The 16279-nt window shown below is 45.7% G+C and overlaps 1 protein-coding gene across 5 annotated transcripts in view; it reads right to left on the bottom strand.

The window, feature by feature from the left end:
- Positions 1-16279, bottom strand: part of LOC146829558 (actin-binding protein WASF3-like) — a 415127-nt gene that overhangs the window by 227198 nt on the left and 171650 nt on the right. The window lies entirely within an intron of this gene.

The raw sequence follows: 16279 nt of genomic DNA, 5'->3' as shown, positions 1-16279 counted from the left end.
TGCACTTGCATTATAAAAAATAATAATGACTATAGGCATTGGGTGATGGCTCTTTATTGCTTTGTGTTGTGAACATAATAATCGTATACGGCCATTGTTCAATTAAGATCGAGTAAAGGTTGCCCTTGTTTTCTCAGGGAGAGCTTAGGAAAGGGCACTCATTCATATTCCAGTGCTTTCAAGGTGTGCCAAGCCAATGAAACATGAAGCTTTGGAGGAGTTCACCCTATTGTTTTCAGAATGTTCTATGGATGCACTCTTTTGTCAAAAATCATCTCCACTGTTGCTGGGCCATCATTCCCTCAGGGGTGCCCCTCACATGCAACGTGTGCCCCATTATCCTAAAAATAATCTGCTATATCCCAGTGTCAGAATTTGAAATTAATGCCATCATATACCTTAGGTTACCCTTATGTCAAATTGCCTCTAGTACATATGGGTCAGAATTTGCCATGTTTGCCCCCTCCCATATGCCGTGGTTTTCCTCTCTTATGCCAAGAAGTATCTCCAATGACCCACCACCTGCATTTTTGTCATGCGTGCTCCCATGCCAACAAATATCTCAAGTCTGCCAGTATATGCCCATGGGCGCCTATTATGCCAAGAATTACACCCTGCATACCAGTACCAGTAGTTTTCACCGGTGCCTGTCATGCTAACAATTGCCTCCAGTGTGCCAGAGGTAGAATTTTTTTCATGGCTGTCTCTATTAGCCCTGACTTTTTGTCAGTCAGGGCCAATGGCAGAGTAGCAAGCATAACTTTACATTTTCACTCACTCACTTACATTCATTCATTCACATTCATTCTCACTCATGTCCATCGTTTATTCTTACTATCTTGCACGCACTCTAACTCACTCTCATTCTTTCTCTGACTCAATCATACTTGAGTCAGAGAAAGTCAGAATGAGTGACAATAAGAGTGACTGCACATGAGTGAGAAAGAATGAGTGAGTGTTAAAGTGAATGTGAGTGAGAGTGAGTATAAATGAACGACTGAAAATGAGTGAGTGAGAGTATGGGAGAATGACAGAGTTAGTGTAAGTGAATATGAGTAAGAATGGGAACCTTTAGGTTTCCAATGGTTTAACCACTGCTGGCCTCGTTATTGGGAACCACTTACTGTTGGATCATCTGCCACTGGACCGCTGGTGTCATAGCAATAGGGGGCCTGCCCTGTTTAAGGCAGAGCTTCTGCCTGAAACTGTCATGCGAGGCCATGTGGATGGGGGGGTGAAGGGGGGGGGTCTTACTGCATGTCAGGGACATTTCATACTTTGTTCTGCGCAGAGAAACCCAAAATGAATAAAAGCTCTTTAGGAACCACTGGAAGGATTCTGACTTTGCAACCATGGTAACCTGTAGACCTTCATCCCTGCCTCTGCTTGGGCGCAGACACATTGACAAAGTAGCATCTGGGTCTGCGCTTGGCTCTCGAATATTCAATATGGCGGTGCGGATGGAGGACACACTGCGCTGCCACCCCCATCGTAGTGTGCTTTAGCTCTGAATTTTGTATTTGTGTAGGAATGCCCCTTTTACTTCTTGTCTCTTTGTGTTTTTTTGACTGAATTGCTGTCACATTTGGGTCTCTACTCACTGGGACGCAAAACATGATGCCAGTACATGCGCCCCCCTTAAACATGGCAAAAAATTGGCAAACTCCAGCTGGCTTATCTATTGTTTAAGAAAGACCATTGTAAAAGTCCACAAGAGCTGCAGTGGTATAAAAATGAAATCCCACATGTAGGACACAGTGTTAAATAATATTTAAAAGTAATAACATTAAAAAAAACTATCTAGAATTTTGTAATATCTGCCTTAAAACATAACAGTTTCAACATATTTTTGAAATTTATGAACAAATTCTAAGTTCAAAACATATCAGTGGTCATTAGGAGCTAAAGCAAAAACAAGAAGATTTTTTATTCCTATTTCAAGACGGAGGCCCAAGCTTTTGCCCTTCCTTTGATACTCTCTCGTAGGTTTGTGCTGGAGCACCCTTGGTGTTGTATGATCTGTCCTAGGTGCCATATTTGTCTGGGTAAGATCCCATTTAGAAGCATTGAGATAAAGCAACAGTCTGTTGAGTAGAGGGGCCTGCCTGCAGTGAGAGTAGGTTTGCATTCCGCTGCTCTTCTCGCTTAGTATATTAACACATGTGTTGGACCTGACCCTTTTTGCAGGGTAGCCTCAGATGTTTGCCTTTCTTTGCTGAACCTGCTCTTGTTGGCTTTTAAGACTCTGCACACTTTACTCCTGCTAACCAGGGCATAAACCAGATTGGTCCATTTAATTTAGTTCTAAAGCCTTAGCAAGTAGTACTACATGTACCAGAGCCTGTAATTTAAATGCCACCCACTACACTAGCACTATAAAACATATCTCAAGCCTGCCAATGCAGCCTGTAGTGCAGTTTTAAAGTGCCATTTAGACCTGCCAAAATAAACATTTTGCCAGGCCTAAACCTTCCCTTTTTATACTTATAAGTCACTCCTATGATAGGCCCTAAAGGCCCATAGAGCAAGGCACATGGTATTTAAAGGGTAGGACATGTGTAATTAAGTTTTTTATGTCCTAACAGTAAAAATATCTTAAAGTCATTTTTCACAGTAGTAAGGCTAACACTCACACTATTTTACCTTATTATGTTTAATATGTGATAGCCTCAGTTTGGAGCAGATAGAAAAATACTTCTTCCACTCATTTGAATTGTAATTTAAAATCATCTTTAATGATAAAGCTGGCTTTTAGGTTTCTATTCTGAAAATACCACTTTTGGCATAAAAGCCTGTACCAAATGGGCCTTTATGCCAGTGTCCGGAGTCCCATTACTCTTAATGGCTCTCCTGTGGTGTGATATGTCTTTTTTCCAGATAGTGGGAAAAAGGAGCGTAGGTGTAGGGGGAGCGGATCATCCTGGCAGGATGGCTGGGGAGAAGTTGTGCCCTGGCCTGATTACACTTCAAAGCTACCTGACACCAGTCCCGCCCTCGCCTTTGTCCCCCTAACCAGGTTAGAGCCAAATCAGTGAAGAGGGAATAAGTAGTTACAACTAGTTAGGGAGTAGGTCAGGAATTGCCCATACAAACATTCTGGCACTGGGTGTAAAAGTGGCAACTCCAGAACCTAGAATCAGAACTTTACTGGTCCTGAGAAGATTCAGAAGAAGGACTGCCCTGCTGTCTAAAGAAGGAAGATTAGACCTGCTTGCCTTGAACCCAGGATCCCAGAAGTGACTCCAAGGGCCAGTTGGCTGACCTACTGGTTGAGCTACAGAGACACAAGAAGTGCCCAGAGGCCTTCCCTATAACTGCCCGGCTGACCAGCACCAACTGGACCTGCCTGGACCTTGCTACTGGCCCGTGCTGAAGTGAGTACTGACCTCCAAGAGGTGCCTTCTGAATTGGACTCCAGGTGAAAATCCAGAGGTGCTGGTCCGTTGTGTTGAAAAAAACACATTCCTGGTCATCTCGCAAATGTGAGCGGACTTCACTGTGGCGGACGCAGGACCTGCATCCAACAGCCGACACGACCTTCCTGGCTACAACTCCGGACTTCACCCATATAGTGTACTTTATGTAAAAAACAACTGCCCCACGTTACTCACCAAAACGAAGCTCTGATCGGTGCCAAGCTCTTCACGCTGACAACGAATGGAATGCCAGCATGAAGTGCCCACTGAGATCCTCTTGTGGAAGTGGATTAAGTTAGAAGGTAAACTCTTCACTGGGATGAACCGGGTCCCTGTATTTGAACTGCGCTCCATCGCAGTCGGCTGGAATTATTAGCTTTGACCTGGTCCAGGGCAACAAGATAACCACAATTTGTGGTTTGTGCTTCTTGGTGCTATTTTTACCCCACCCCAACAAAAAGGGTCATATTTGCAATACCCAGCTGCAATCTGGCAGGCATCAGGGGCTGGGCGGGGTGTTTGGGCCCCCATCTTATGTCTGTTACTCCTTTCTACAAGTTCACACACATGATTACTCACAGTTCTTGTGTGCATTTCCAAAACCTCAATTAAGAAAGCTGTTTGACGGGGCTGGTACATTACAAATCTGGCTCTTACACTAAAGAACAACGCATACACTTACAACTGAAGCAGATGCGCACTACAGTGTTCAATGGTAGAGTCGATAACAGAGTGACCGCGTGAGTGGGATGCATCTGGAGGGCTCAGGCGTGGATGGGGTTAATTGCTGGGCCGAGGGCAGTCCAAAGACAGAGAGTGCAGTTAGCTGATCCAGGCAACAGGAGGCAGGGCGCCTCGCGTTCGGTGCATATATGGAAAGACATGCATCAGAGAAAGGGGAAAGGCTCATACAGCAGAAGAAATAAAGGGCTGATTCACAGACCTCTTGGGTGCGCGTAAATTCATCGGAGGTGACTGAAGGATGGCATTTAGATAGCTCACTACAACAACAGGCTGCCTCTTGGCGCACACAATAACAGCGCGCGACAGTAAATTCTATACTCTCATTTATAGAATCAGGGAAGGTGGGAATTCAGAACACAGAATACCCGGCAGTAAGGTGTACGCCCTGCATTTGTATACGCAGGAGCAGGGGGGGGGGGGATTTAGGAGGGAGGCCCAACAAAATGCACTTAGATCCTACAAACTCGTAGATGTGTGGGCATTCACAACCAAGCTGTAGGTAGTTTTCCACACATGAAACTCACATCTACTCCGATGAGTTGGACCAGTCCTTGTCGCTGCGGACTGAATCCCGCCAAATGGAGGGGCAGCAAGTGCGTGGGCAGGCACTGGTGCCCTTCCTCAGTTCCCGCCCCTGAGCCCGCCCATCCTCCACTTTTAAACCTATACTGCCTCGTATCTGTCTTTAGGGTGGGCTTAGATACCAGGCTCTCAATGTATTACTTGGCAGAGATTAAACATGTGTTTCCGAGCTGCCTTGTCCGTCACCAGCAGGTTAGTCACAATTAGATTTCTGCGACCAAGGATCTGGAGACGGGAGATTACGAGTAAAATCTGTAGTCTCCCCCTGAACCGGGAGGGCAGGGCCGGCTTTAGCGCTGCTACAGCTCAGTGCGATTAACTTTTTTTGGTGAGCCCCCCCCCCCCCTTCACTAGAGATGTTTTCACTACCACCCTCCAAGAGTGCCCCTCATCTCTGCATAGCCCCTCTCTCACAGACGAACTCTTTTTAGCAACAATAGGGTAATGGAAGACTGGAGACAATCATAACGTTCAAACCTATACCATGCAGTTTACATGCGTCTCTGGTGACAGCTCATAAGTCACACAAACTGTGCCATATTAGCATTGTAACTTATGAACTGCAAGTAACAAAAGGATCTCTGTAGCAAAAGCAGTAACCCACTGAGCTATCCATATAAATACAGTTCTGTGATCTGCATGGTACACGTTTGTTGCAGCAGGCACATTAACCCTCTGTGCTACTTTATAAGGAGTCAAACCTGCCACGAGACAAAACTTGATCTCCCTCCAGCAGAAACATTAATTACTAGGGCTATCTTGACATTTTTATTGTTGTCTGCAAAAGGTTGGACATGCAAGAAACTCTGCAACAGGTACTTTTAAACCCACAAGATATTTCTATATACAGCACCCTCCGCTGAGGCCCACAACTAGCACGTTGCCCTGTACTGTGATTTTTGCACAAATAAAGCGTCCCCGCAGTCAGTCCATGTTTCCCGTGCTGATACGGATAGGGTTCTCCTAAATATTATCACCAGTCCACCCTATGTAATGGATGAGGAACCTCTCGGGTCTCCATCAGGGCTGGATGTGCTGCCCACATGACGTGCCACGCTCACCCAGTGGCGCTTCAGCTCTTCTGCACCTAAGGTCGGTCGGGAGATGCTTCTCTTGCAGCAAGACAACACCTGGAGATTCAGTGCACAGGAAGGAGTCTTTTTAGTCCTTCTTGTAGGGGCCTAATCCATGACCATTCAAGGGTGAGATGTTTAGAGCCTTCAGGGCTGTTGCAGCGCCCGCCCGGTGGGCCGCGGCTACAGGTGTCTGGTAGCGCATTGCCCTCAGAAGGAGAACTCTGGGATCAAGCGCCTGGACACCCTCACGAGGGATTAGCCGTGCTCTACAAATCCACATAACATAACAATGAGAGGTGTAGCGTGTCGAGTACCCAGGGGCAGAGCAGCAGGTAGTGAGTATGGCGGTTGTAGGCTTTCAAAGCACAGGGGAACGGACTCATGTGGTTTTACAACAGTTGGTTTGCTTAGAGGGCGATCCTAAGGAGGGGGGGGGGGCGTGAGGGAGAAGACTGAGGAAGCAGCAAGAAGGAGGATTAGTGGGAAGAGATAAGAGAGTGAAAGGGATACCCGGCCCGGGGACTGAGGTTCGAGGCAGGAAAGGAATGGACTCCATCCAGCTTCAACTGTGGACAGGGGGACGCTACACCCACTCCATGGAGCAGTGCTCGGGACGCTACACCCACTCCATGGAGCAGTGCTCGGGACGCTACACCCACTCCATGGAGCGGTGCTCGGGACGCTACACCCACTCCATGGAGCAGTGCACGGGGACGCTACACCCACTCCATGGAGCAGTGCACGGGGACGCTACACCCACTCCATGGAGCAGTGCTCGGGGACGCTACACCCACTCCATGGAGCAGTGCTCGGGACGCTACACCCACTCCATGGAGCAGTGCTCGGGACGCTACACCCACTCCATGGAGCAGTGCTCGGGACGCTACACCCACTCCATGGAGCAGTGCTCGGGACGCTACACCCACTCCATGGAGCAGTGCTCGGGATGCTACACCCACTCCATGGAGAGGTGCTCGGGACGCTACACCCACTCCATGGAGCAGTGCACGGGGACGCTACACCCACTCCATGGAGCAGTGCTCGGGGATGCTACACCCACTCCATGGAGCAGTGCTCGGGACGCTACACCCACTCCATGGAGCAGTGCTCGGGACGCTACACCCACTCCATGGAGCAGTGCTCGGGACGCTACACCCACTCCATGGAGCAGTGCTCGGGACGCTACACCCACTCCATGGAGCAGTGCTCGGGACGCTACACCCACTCCATGGAGCAGTGCTCGGGACGCTACACCCACTCCATGGAGCAGTGCTCGGGACGCTACACCCACTCCATGGAGCAGTGCTCGGGACGCTACACCCACTCCATGGAGCAGTGCTCGGGACGCTACACCCACTCCATGGAGCAGTGCTCGGGATGCTACACCCACTCCATGGAGCAGTGCTCGGGATGCTACACCCACTCCATGGAGCAGTGCTCGGGACCTAGAAGCAAAGGAGACCCACAGCAGTACTGAGGGAGCCTTAGTCAAGTGAGCTGAGATCAACATATAAGGTGATTAAAAGAGGGCTATGGGCTGGGCTGCTGGAAATATGCGATTGTGCGGCTGAAGAGGTTTTTTTGCCACATTTGCCACATAAATCAGCATCTGCTGCATAATCTACAGATTTTAACAAAAACAATTGTTTCTAGCTCAAAGGGTTCAAAAGTTACTAAAGATTAAGGGACACATGTAGCTGAACAGTTGAAGGCCCTTTGCAATGTTTGACTGGTGTTCTTTCTGTTGCCTATTGCTATGTTTGGGTGTTACACTGGTACTAATGAGGAGCAACCCATGCCCAGATAGTGCAAATAAGTGTAAAAATGTCAAAATAATGTAATACTATGTGAAAATGTGGCACATTACACTGCATAATTAGGCTTTTTTCCACATAATTTAGTCAATCCAGCCGCATACTTTGACACTCTCTTGCTGCATAATTCTAGTGTCCCTGGATAAGGGTTAAGGGAAAGGGGGAGATGATTGAATCAAGTACATGCTATGTACAATTTCAGCAGTGCCAGCAAGGAAGGTACCCAATAGTACTTGGGTGAGAAGCAACAGGTCAGGGTACAGGATGGTACACACACCAATAGCTCTGTGTCCCATCCACGTGCGTTGCAGAATGTTCCAAGCCTTGAGGCAAGGGCAAAGGGAAATACACTTCTTCCTCTTTATGCTCGTTTCCTTCGAAAAGTCTGCAGGGATGAATAGCCTCTCATGTTGCGGCAAAATGGATCCTGAAGCTTTTACGTTGCTGTGGTTCTTTGCCTGTTGATGGCAAAGGAGACATCTCAGAATGGCATTGGGGCGCTCGCCTTCACGGAATGCCAGATGTATCCTATGAGCCCTAAGAAATTCCTATGCGGGTGAGAAGCGTACTCCCAGCAACTCGGGAAGGAACTTTCCTAGGAAGGATGTCATGCCCCTTTGATTTTCGGCCTTTGGACCCCAGAAATCCTGGCACTCTTCCATCAACTCTTGTCCTCCAAATGCAAATCCTACTTGTGCAAGGACCTCATCTCCTGGACTTGTGCAAGGACCTCATCTCCTGGACTTGTGCAAGGACCTCATCTCCTGGACTTGTGCATGGACCACATCTCCTGGACGTGTGCAAGGACCACATCTCCTGGACTTGTGCAATGACCACATCTCCTGGACTTGTGCAAGGACCACATCTCCTGGACTCGTGCAAGGACCATATCTCCTGGACTCATGCAAGGACCACACCTCATGGACTTGTGCAAGGACCAGATCTCCTGGACTTGTTCAAGGACTACATCTCCTGGACTTGTGCAAGGACTACATCTCCTGTACTTGGGCAAGGACCACATCTCTAGGACTTGTGCAAGGACCACATCTCCTGGACTCGTGCAAGGACCGGATCTCCTGGACTTGTGCAAGAACCAGATCTCCTGGACTTGTGCAAGGACTAGATCTCCTGAACCTATGCAAGGATCAGAACTCCTGGACTTGTGCAGGGACCACATCTCCTGGACTTGTGCAAGGACCACATCTCCTGGACTTGTGAAAGGACCACATCTATTGGACTTGTGGAATGACCACATCTCCTGGACTTATGCAAGGACCACATCGCTAGGACTTGTGCAAGGACCACATTTCCTGTACTCGTGCAAGGACCACACCTCATGGACTTGTGCAAGGACCACATCTCCTGAACTCGTGCAAGGATCACATCTCCTGGACTTGTGAAAGGACCACATCTCCTGGACTTGTGCAAGGACCAGATCTCCTGGACTTGTGAAAGGACCACATCTCCTGGACTTTTGCAAGGTCTAGATCTCCTGGACTTGTGAAAGGACCACATCTCCTGGCCCCACTTTGGAGACTGGCCAAGTCATTCCAGAGAGTAATATGGTACTCTGCAGAGTCAAGTCTGGAGTGAAAGGCAAATATGTCAGCACAGTTGGACTTTATCTCTGAATTCATCTCCGCTGTACTGACTGTACACTGACGGATGACTTGTGGCAAATAGTTTTCTCATGATTGAATCCAATATAACCTTCCACATGGCGGAATCTACTTGTGTCTGTGGGTCCTTCCTTAGCCAGCCGACAAAGACATCCGTGAGTAGAAGTTGTCTCTGGAGTTAAAGCAAGGCATGAAGTGTGGGATGGAGAGTAGACCTTTGATTGGAGGGGAAGTCTGTGCATACTCGTGTCTGTGTCAGAGTCATGGACAGTCACCTCACTGTGAGGAGGGTGTGCAGGGATTGACCTGCCCAACACCAGTCAGAACACCTGAGGAGGAGGTAAGAAGCCCTGTGCAGCAAGAAGGGATCAGAAATGCTAAAAGAGAGTGAGGGTCTTACCCCAATGTCTCCCTGTGGTCGATCGGCTTGTGGTATGGTGAGAGGGGGGATACACTGTGCTAAAATAACCCCCAAGTCTGTGCAATGGGCCTCTTAAGGGTTGGTCCTGGTCCCAATCATAGGAAGGTGTCATCTTGGAGCCCAGAAAGACTGCGTTGAACCTCAATCCTCAGAAGGCACGAGTTCAGCAAGGTGCAGTCTACAGTTCACTCACAGCTTCCGAACGCTGTCCGATTCCACACATTGGGGAGTTTGAGACCCACCAATAGAACTAACTGCTTCCACAATGAAGGGCACCAAGGTGCCCCGGCAGAGTAGGATGCATAGAGGGGGCAGTTGATATAAGGCCTCATCCAGAGTCTGTCCACAGGTCATCAAGGACTATCCCAGCTATATTCTGGGTCTGTGCACAGTCTGAGCTCCAGACCACCTTCACTTGTCATATACAATGTTTCTAGCACCTCAGGTGCTGCCAGTCTACGCGCCAGGACAGTCTTGACTATTGGAGCGCGTTATAAATCCGCATATAACATAACATAACATATAACATAAGATGGCTCCTGGTTTGCATGGACTCAGTCTGACTGGGACACACCAGGCAAGCTGGGTATGCCCAGACGTGGGTCACTTGCTCACTTTGCCACTGGGTTCAAGCCAGCCTGGCTGATGAGGGGTGTTACCCCGAAAGTGGTCCCAGGATGCTTGTTCCTAGTTCAATGAAGACCTGGCTTGGCAGTTCGGGCTGGACTGTTTCCATGAGCTACAGGGTCAAGACTGATTTGCATATAGCTGGGTCTGAAGTGAGGTGGCAGAGTGAGCTAAAGAACGATGATGGATTCAACCCAGATCTGTGACTGGGGGTGAGTGTCTGAAAGTTTCAGCGCTCCGTCCATCATCTCCTTGTGTTTGCTTTGTTCGCCCTAAATTGGCATGGTATGCCCAGATGTGGGTCCCTTGCTCACTTTGCCACTGGATTCAAGCTAGCCTGGCTGATGAGGGATGTTACCACGAAACCGGTCCCAGGATGCTTGTTTCCAGTTCAGGAAAAACCAGGCTTGGCAGTTCGGGCTGGACTGTTTTCATGAGGCACAAGGTCAAGACTGATTTGCATATAGCTGGGTCTGAACTGAGAGGGCAAAGTGAGCTAAAGAAGGATGATGGACTAGACACAGATGGACTAGACACAGACTAGTCACAGATCTGTGACTGGGGGTGAGTGTCTGAAAAGTTTCAGCGCTCCGTCCATCATATTTGTAACTATAATCTCAGAAAGCATGGACATGGAGAGTGAGACAAGATAGGGGTGCAACTTGTCCCCTTATGATTTACACCGGCTGTTGAGTCACTGGCGTTCAAACTAAACATTGTGTCTGAAAACTGGTGAGCCCAGGTGGGAACCAATACTCATGAAGTTTCATTAAATGCGGATAATGCAATGTGTACCTTTGTGATATGATTTATTACACTCGCATCCTATTGCATATTTTCGCAGAATACAGGGAAGTATTAGACTTGAATATTAATCAAAGTAAAACGAAACTCTTCCATCTGGTGGGGGCTTAGATTGCTGTCGGATGAGATGCTGCAGGACCTGCGCTTTTCTTTAGTAAGAACAGATTTTCGATACCTGGGATTTCTAATAGACCTTGATGAAGCAGCCAGAAAACAAAAAATAATAAAAAGGGTGCTTACTGGTCTGATACCCTCAATTAAGTGCACGCCCACTATCAGCAATTGGCAGAGTATCCTTGGCTAAAATGGGGCTTCTACCACATTGTCTCTGTGTTCTCCAAAGGTCGATCTTTGTAGTGCCAGAGAATGCTTTTATGGAACTTGATCAAAGTTGGTGAATATGATTTAAGCAAGTGAAAAAAGCAGGGTTAAGTTGAGCTCCCTAAAGCAGGAATAGGGCAGAAGGTGATTCGATATTCTGGATTTGGTATATGGCGCAATGGTTAGATGACGAAGACAACTATGAGAAGACTTAGCTAAAAGGGTGACATGAGCATACTCCACTACAAAACATATTGATGATGGGCAGAAATGTCTGCACTCATATACCACGTGTAATTAAACAAGTATGTGTAACATGGGACAAACTACTCAAGAATATTATGAAACATTCACCCTTTGGAAATAACATGCAAATATGCAGTGTTCGACTATTCACACAAAAAGCAAGAGATATATTGGTGGTCTGTTGGAAACGCGAATGTGTGATAGTTGCTTTTCTATACCCAGAGAATAGATTCATTATGTTTAAAGAAGCACAGGTGCAATTTGGAATAGGAAGGGACTCTTTTCTGCAATATGCTCAAATAGTTGGCTCTGCTAGAGAGAGCTGGCCTACATTCCATGAGGCGCCAGAGCCAACTCAAATGATGTCAATAATGTTATCATTGGTGCAAAGTGGAAATTATTAACCAACATGGATACAGCACTCAGATCAGATACACTAAAGATAGGTTTAAAGGGTCAGGAGAAACGGCAGCTTTATCTAGTTGAACTGCTTTGAGACAAAAAACTGGGGAACATCTGTCAGAGAGCTAGAACAATTTATAGTACTGCGCAATTTTACCCTAAATTGCGCAGTACTCTAAATTATTTTAGCTCTCGGACATGATAACACTATGCCCATATGCCTTATTTGACACGGATTAAACCAGGATTTATCTGGGGCGAACGTTACAATGACCTAGATGTCATGATGAGGCAGCGAATTACATACATGTCATATGGAAATATCCTGCAGCCCAGGGTTTCTGGACTAAGGTGGTTGGTAGATTCAAGCATTGCACAGGTGGGCTCCCAGAACTCATGATGAAGCAGTGCTGCAGGTGTTGTTATGAAGAAAAAACAAGTAAACTTTACAGGAAATTTGCAGCGTTATTGCCAGCAATTGTGCTGGCTAAAACACTAATAGCAAGGTTAAGGATATGGTTGAGTGGGCTGTATAAAACATTGCACTTTTATTTGATGCACCAGTAATGATAAATTGCTTGCTCAATTTGGAGTAGGCAGAAGTGATTGATAACAGAGTAACAAGCTCATGTTTCTAAGATGGGCTGGAGTAGCAGGAGTGAGAATGTAATGTTTGCCAATTAACCCAGCATCTTTTTTTTAAAGTTTAAACTAATTGTTATTCCTACAATATAATGAATTGTGTGTTGTGCCAACAAAGAAAAAATCAATAGGAGATTTATTTTAAGAAAGTTATAGCATGGCAGCTTTCTCCTGTCTGGGATGCCCAAGGTCCAGGTTCTCCCAATTAACATTGCCCTGCATGCAGCAGTCAGACTGCTGTCCGAAATTAAATGATTTGACCATACAACTCCTTTCTTTATCACACTGCAATGGCTTCCCTTTAAAGCCAGGGGAATCTTTAAACTATATCCTGCAAAGAGCCCTCCTTTCGAGACCACAAACATCTTGGGAAAACTCTGTACGATCTTTTGCAGTCTTTGCGCCCTACGACTTCCTTCTTATGGAAAGGTCAACTTTGAACAAAGAACTGTGAGTTAATCCTTCTCAAGAATTGCTTCCAAGGTCTAGAGTTCTATTCCTCTGGAGATCCGTGTTAACTCTTCCTACATAAAGTTTCAATAAAAACTCTGGAATCCTCCTCTTTCAACTTCACTCCCAATTATGATTTGCCTTCACGCTTATTGACCTCCCAATCATTTTTACATATTTGTGGAATATGTGGGTCAACCTGTACTTTGTTTATGTGTATTCTTCTTCTCTCTTTAATGTCATTGATGCTCCTTTTATGTATGTTCTTATCCTTTTTCTTTGCTGTTAGGATGGCCAACCAGTGCGTGAAACCTTGATGTTTCCTATTAAAATAGAATATTCACTTCTCTTCCGATGTAAATAGTCTATGTATGTGCTCCTTCCACGACATTTAGATGAGCGTTTTAGCTGTCTCATCAGACTATAGTTTTTCCCAAAAAATCATACATTATGGGCCAAATGTATGACCCTATTTTGCATGCGCCAACGGGTTTGCGACACGTTTGCGCATGCAAAATGCAAAAGGGCCATATACTAACCCTATTTAGCGAGTCACAATTTATTTGTGACTCGCTAAATAGGATTAGCGACTTGCTATTAGGAACGGGCATTCCGAGGGCGTCCTTTCCTAATAGCGAGTCTGAGCCCTATGTATGACTGTTTTGCGACCGCAATTGCGGTTGAAAGACAGTCACAGTATACCACCCTTCTCAGAAGGGTGGTAAAGGATTCGCAAAAGGGAAGGGGTGCCCAGGGGACCCTTCCCCTTTGTGAATGTAGGGTAAAGTATTTTTAAGGGCAGGCAGTGGTCCCAGGGACCACTGCCTGCCCCTAAAAAATGAAACAAAAACGTTTCTTTTTTTTTTTTTAAATGCATCCCGTTTTCCTTTGAAGAAAGCGGGCTGCATTTTAAAAAAAAATGCTTTATTTAAAAGCAGTCCCAGGCATGGGGGTCTACTGAGCCCAGCAGGCCACCATACCTGGTACGGCCAGCCTTTCCCAATGGGATCGCAAATTGCGAGTGCCTCATTAACATTGATGAGGCATGCAATTTGCGACCCCATTGGGAATCGCAAACGGTGTCTGAGGCACTGTTGTACATTGTGATTTGCGACTTGTCGCAATTTGCGAGTCACAAATCACAATGGTCGTACATCTGGCCCTATGTCCACAGAGAAGGGCTTTTGTTCCTGCTGCCCACAGCAGAACGGGGCAGTGGGTCAACCCATTTGTCCAATTTGCTCCCTTCACTTTGACCGCACAAAGCCTGTGAACATTGTTCATGTTTACGTAAAATACTTACTCTTTAGTGACAAGTTGGCTCAAAGTACGTTGTTTATTATATTTAATTATTATATTAACTTGAAATAACAGTTAAATGGTAATTTTGTGTATCCTAAAAGTTGTTATGAGGTATTAAAGTGAAATTGTAACATTTCACCTGTCTGACATTTGAGTGTGTGGTGAAGTAGTGATTTATTTTTATTTATTACTGCCTGATTCACAAATAATATTAACAAAATTCATAGCACAACTGAAAGGCTTGTTATTTTAAAAAACATCGCTAGTAAAATATCTTTTCTTTCTGTGGCACATTCTTGCAATAAAAAAAAATAAACATATACCCATCACATCAGTTTGGAAAGCAAGGTCAGACCTGTTGGCTCTGAAAAAAAGCTTCTTTTCATTTGTATTTACTCAACCCTACCTGCTGTCCATCTCACCAACACCTCAAGGGATTGTTTTTCATTGTATGAAATGGCTAACAAGTAAATACAATTCTATCACAGTGAAACGGCAATACATCATGTGACATGATGTAGCGCTTAATTTGTAAAAAGAAACAAATGTGCCAGGGCCCTCATCAGGAGGCCACTGCAGCTTGCACTACTTATTGCCCCTGCCAGTCCTGCCAATGACACTTCGAACACTACTACTGAGCATTACACGCCTCCCTGGGTGAGAATTCAGAATATTCAAGGTCCCCAACGCTGTAAGGATGGCCTAAATAGGAGGTATCAGTCATTTTTAAAGTATATTGAATTAATGTTGTTGTACTCATCTCTAAATTAGATAAACAGTGCCACCGTGTGGCAGACTGTAATAAGTGCTGGTGTTCACAATTAAGTGCCGGTGCCTAGCGCCGAAAACCACTGGCTCAAATTAAGCACTAAGTAAATGAATTAGTGAGTGGTAAATTCATATTTTGTAAATACAAAGCATGGCTTTGCAATTTTAAATGGAGATCTGTGCTCACTCAATTCAACTTCAGTCTGCAGATACCCAATGTTTAATTTGAGCTGGTGGAAGCCAGTGGGGAGCACAACACTTATTTTTTGGGCGACCGGCACTTATTTATTTTAAGTTCAAAAGAGAAGAAAAACACACAGATCGGAAAGACGAAAGAGGTGAAAGAAGGCAAAAGCATCTCAAGGAAAAAAAGCAGGAACCTGCGAAAGTGAGAAAAAGGGGCATAGTGTCTGCTAGTGGATTAAAGACTAACACCCTTAGTATTCGGCGCCCCGACCTTTAATTGCACCAGCTGTCGGCTTTTGAGCAGCTCTTGGTGCACCGGCACTCTTTCTTTAACAAATTAAGCACTGCAGATACTTCTTTGAATCAAGCTTTAAAGAATAAGCAGTTCGATGCCTCTAACATTCTATCTGTCCCCTTTTGGAATTTCTCAGTCTGGAAGGATAACTTCCATGTCAACTGACTATTATATAGAGGATGAAGATAGTTGACTGTGATGGTACAACCCTTTATGTTTCACTTTCTTATTACATGTATTATATGTTTTTGTCTGTATAGACCACTTTTTACCTTATATTGCTTTATATTTGTGAGGGCTCTGATGAAGCAATCCTAATAGATCACAAAACACATTGGGCTGGATATATTTTAATAAATGGAACCACTGAATAAATAATCAAAATTATCATTGTCAAAGAAAGGACTGCAGATAATAAGTTTCAGATCACTGGATATTATTTTTAATACAATCCCCTGATTCAGTGGAAACGTATTTTCAGCCCCATTAGGGTTGTATTTAATGAAAATGTGGTGTTGAAGTGCATCGGGCACTCAGTCAGGCTGGTTCCATCCCTACCAGGGC

This window comes from Triturus cristatus, chromosome 5_2, assembly GCF_964204655.1.
Source record: "Triturus cristatus chromosome 5_2, aTriCri1.1, whole genome shotgun sequence".
NCBI classification, from domain to species: domain Eukaryota; kingdom Metazoa; phylum Chordata; class Amphibia; order Caudata; family Salamandridae; genus Triturus; species Triturus cristatus.
Note: the sequence above shows the minus strand (reverse complement) of the source record. Positions and strands in the feature narration are given on the sequence as shown.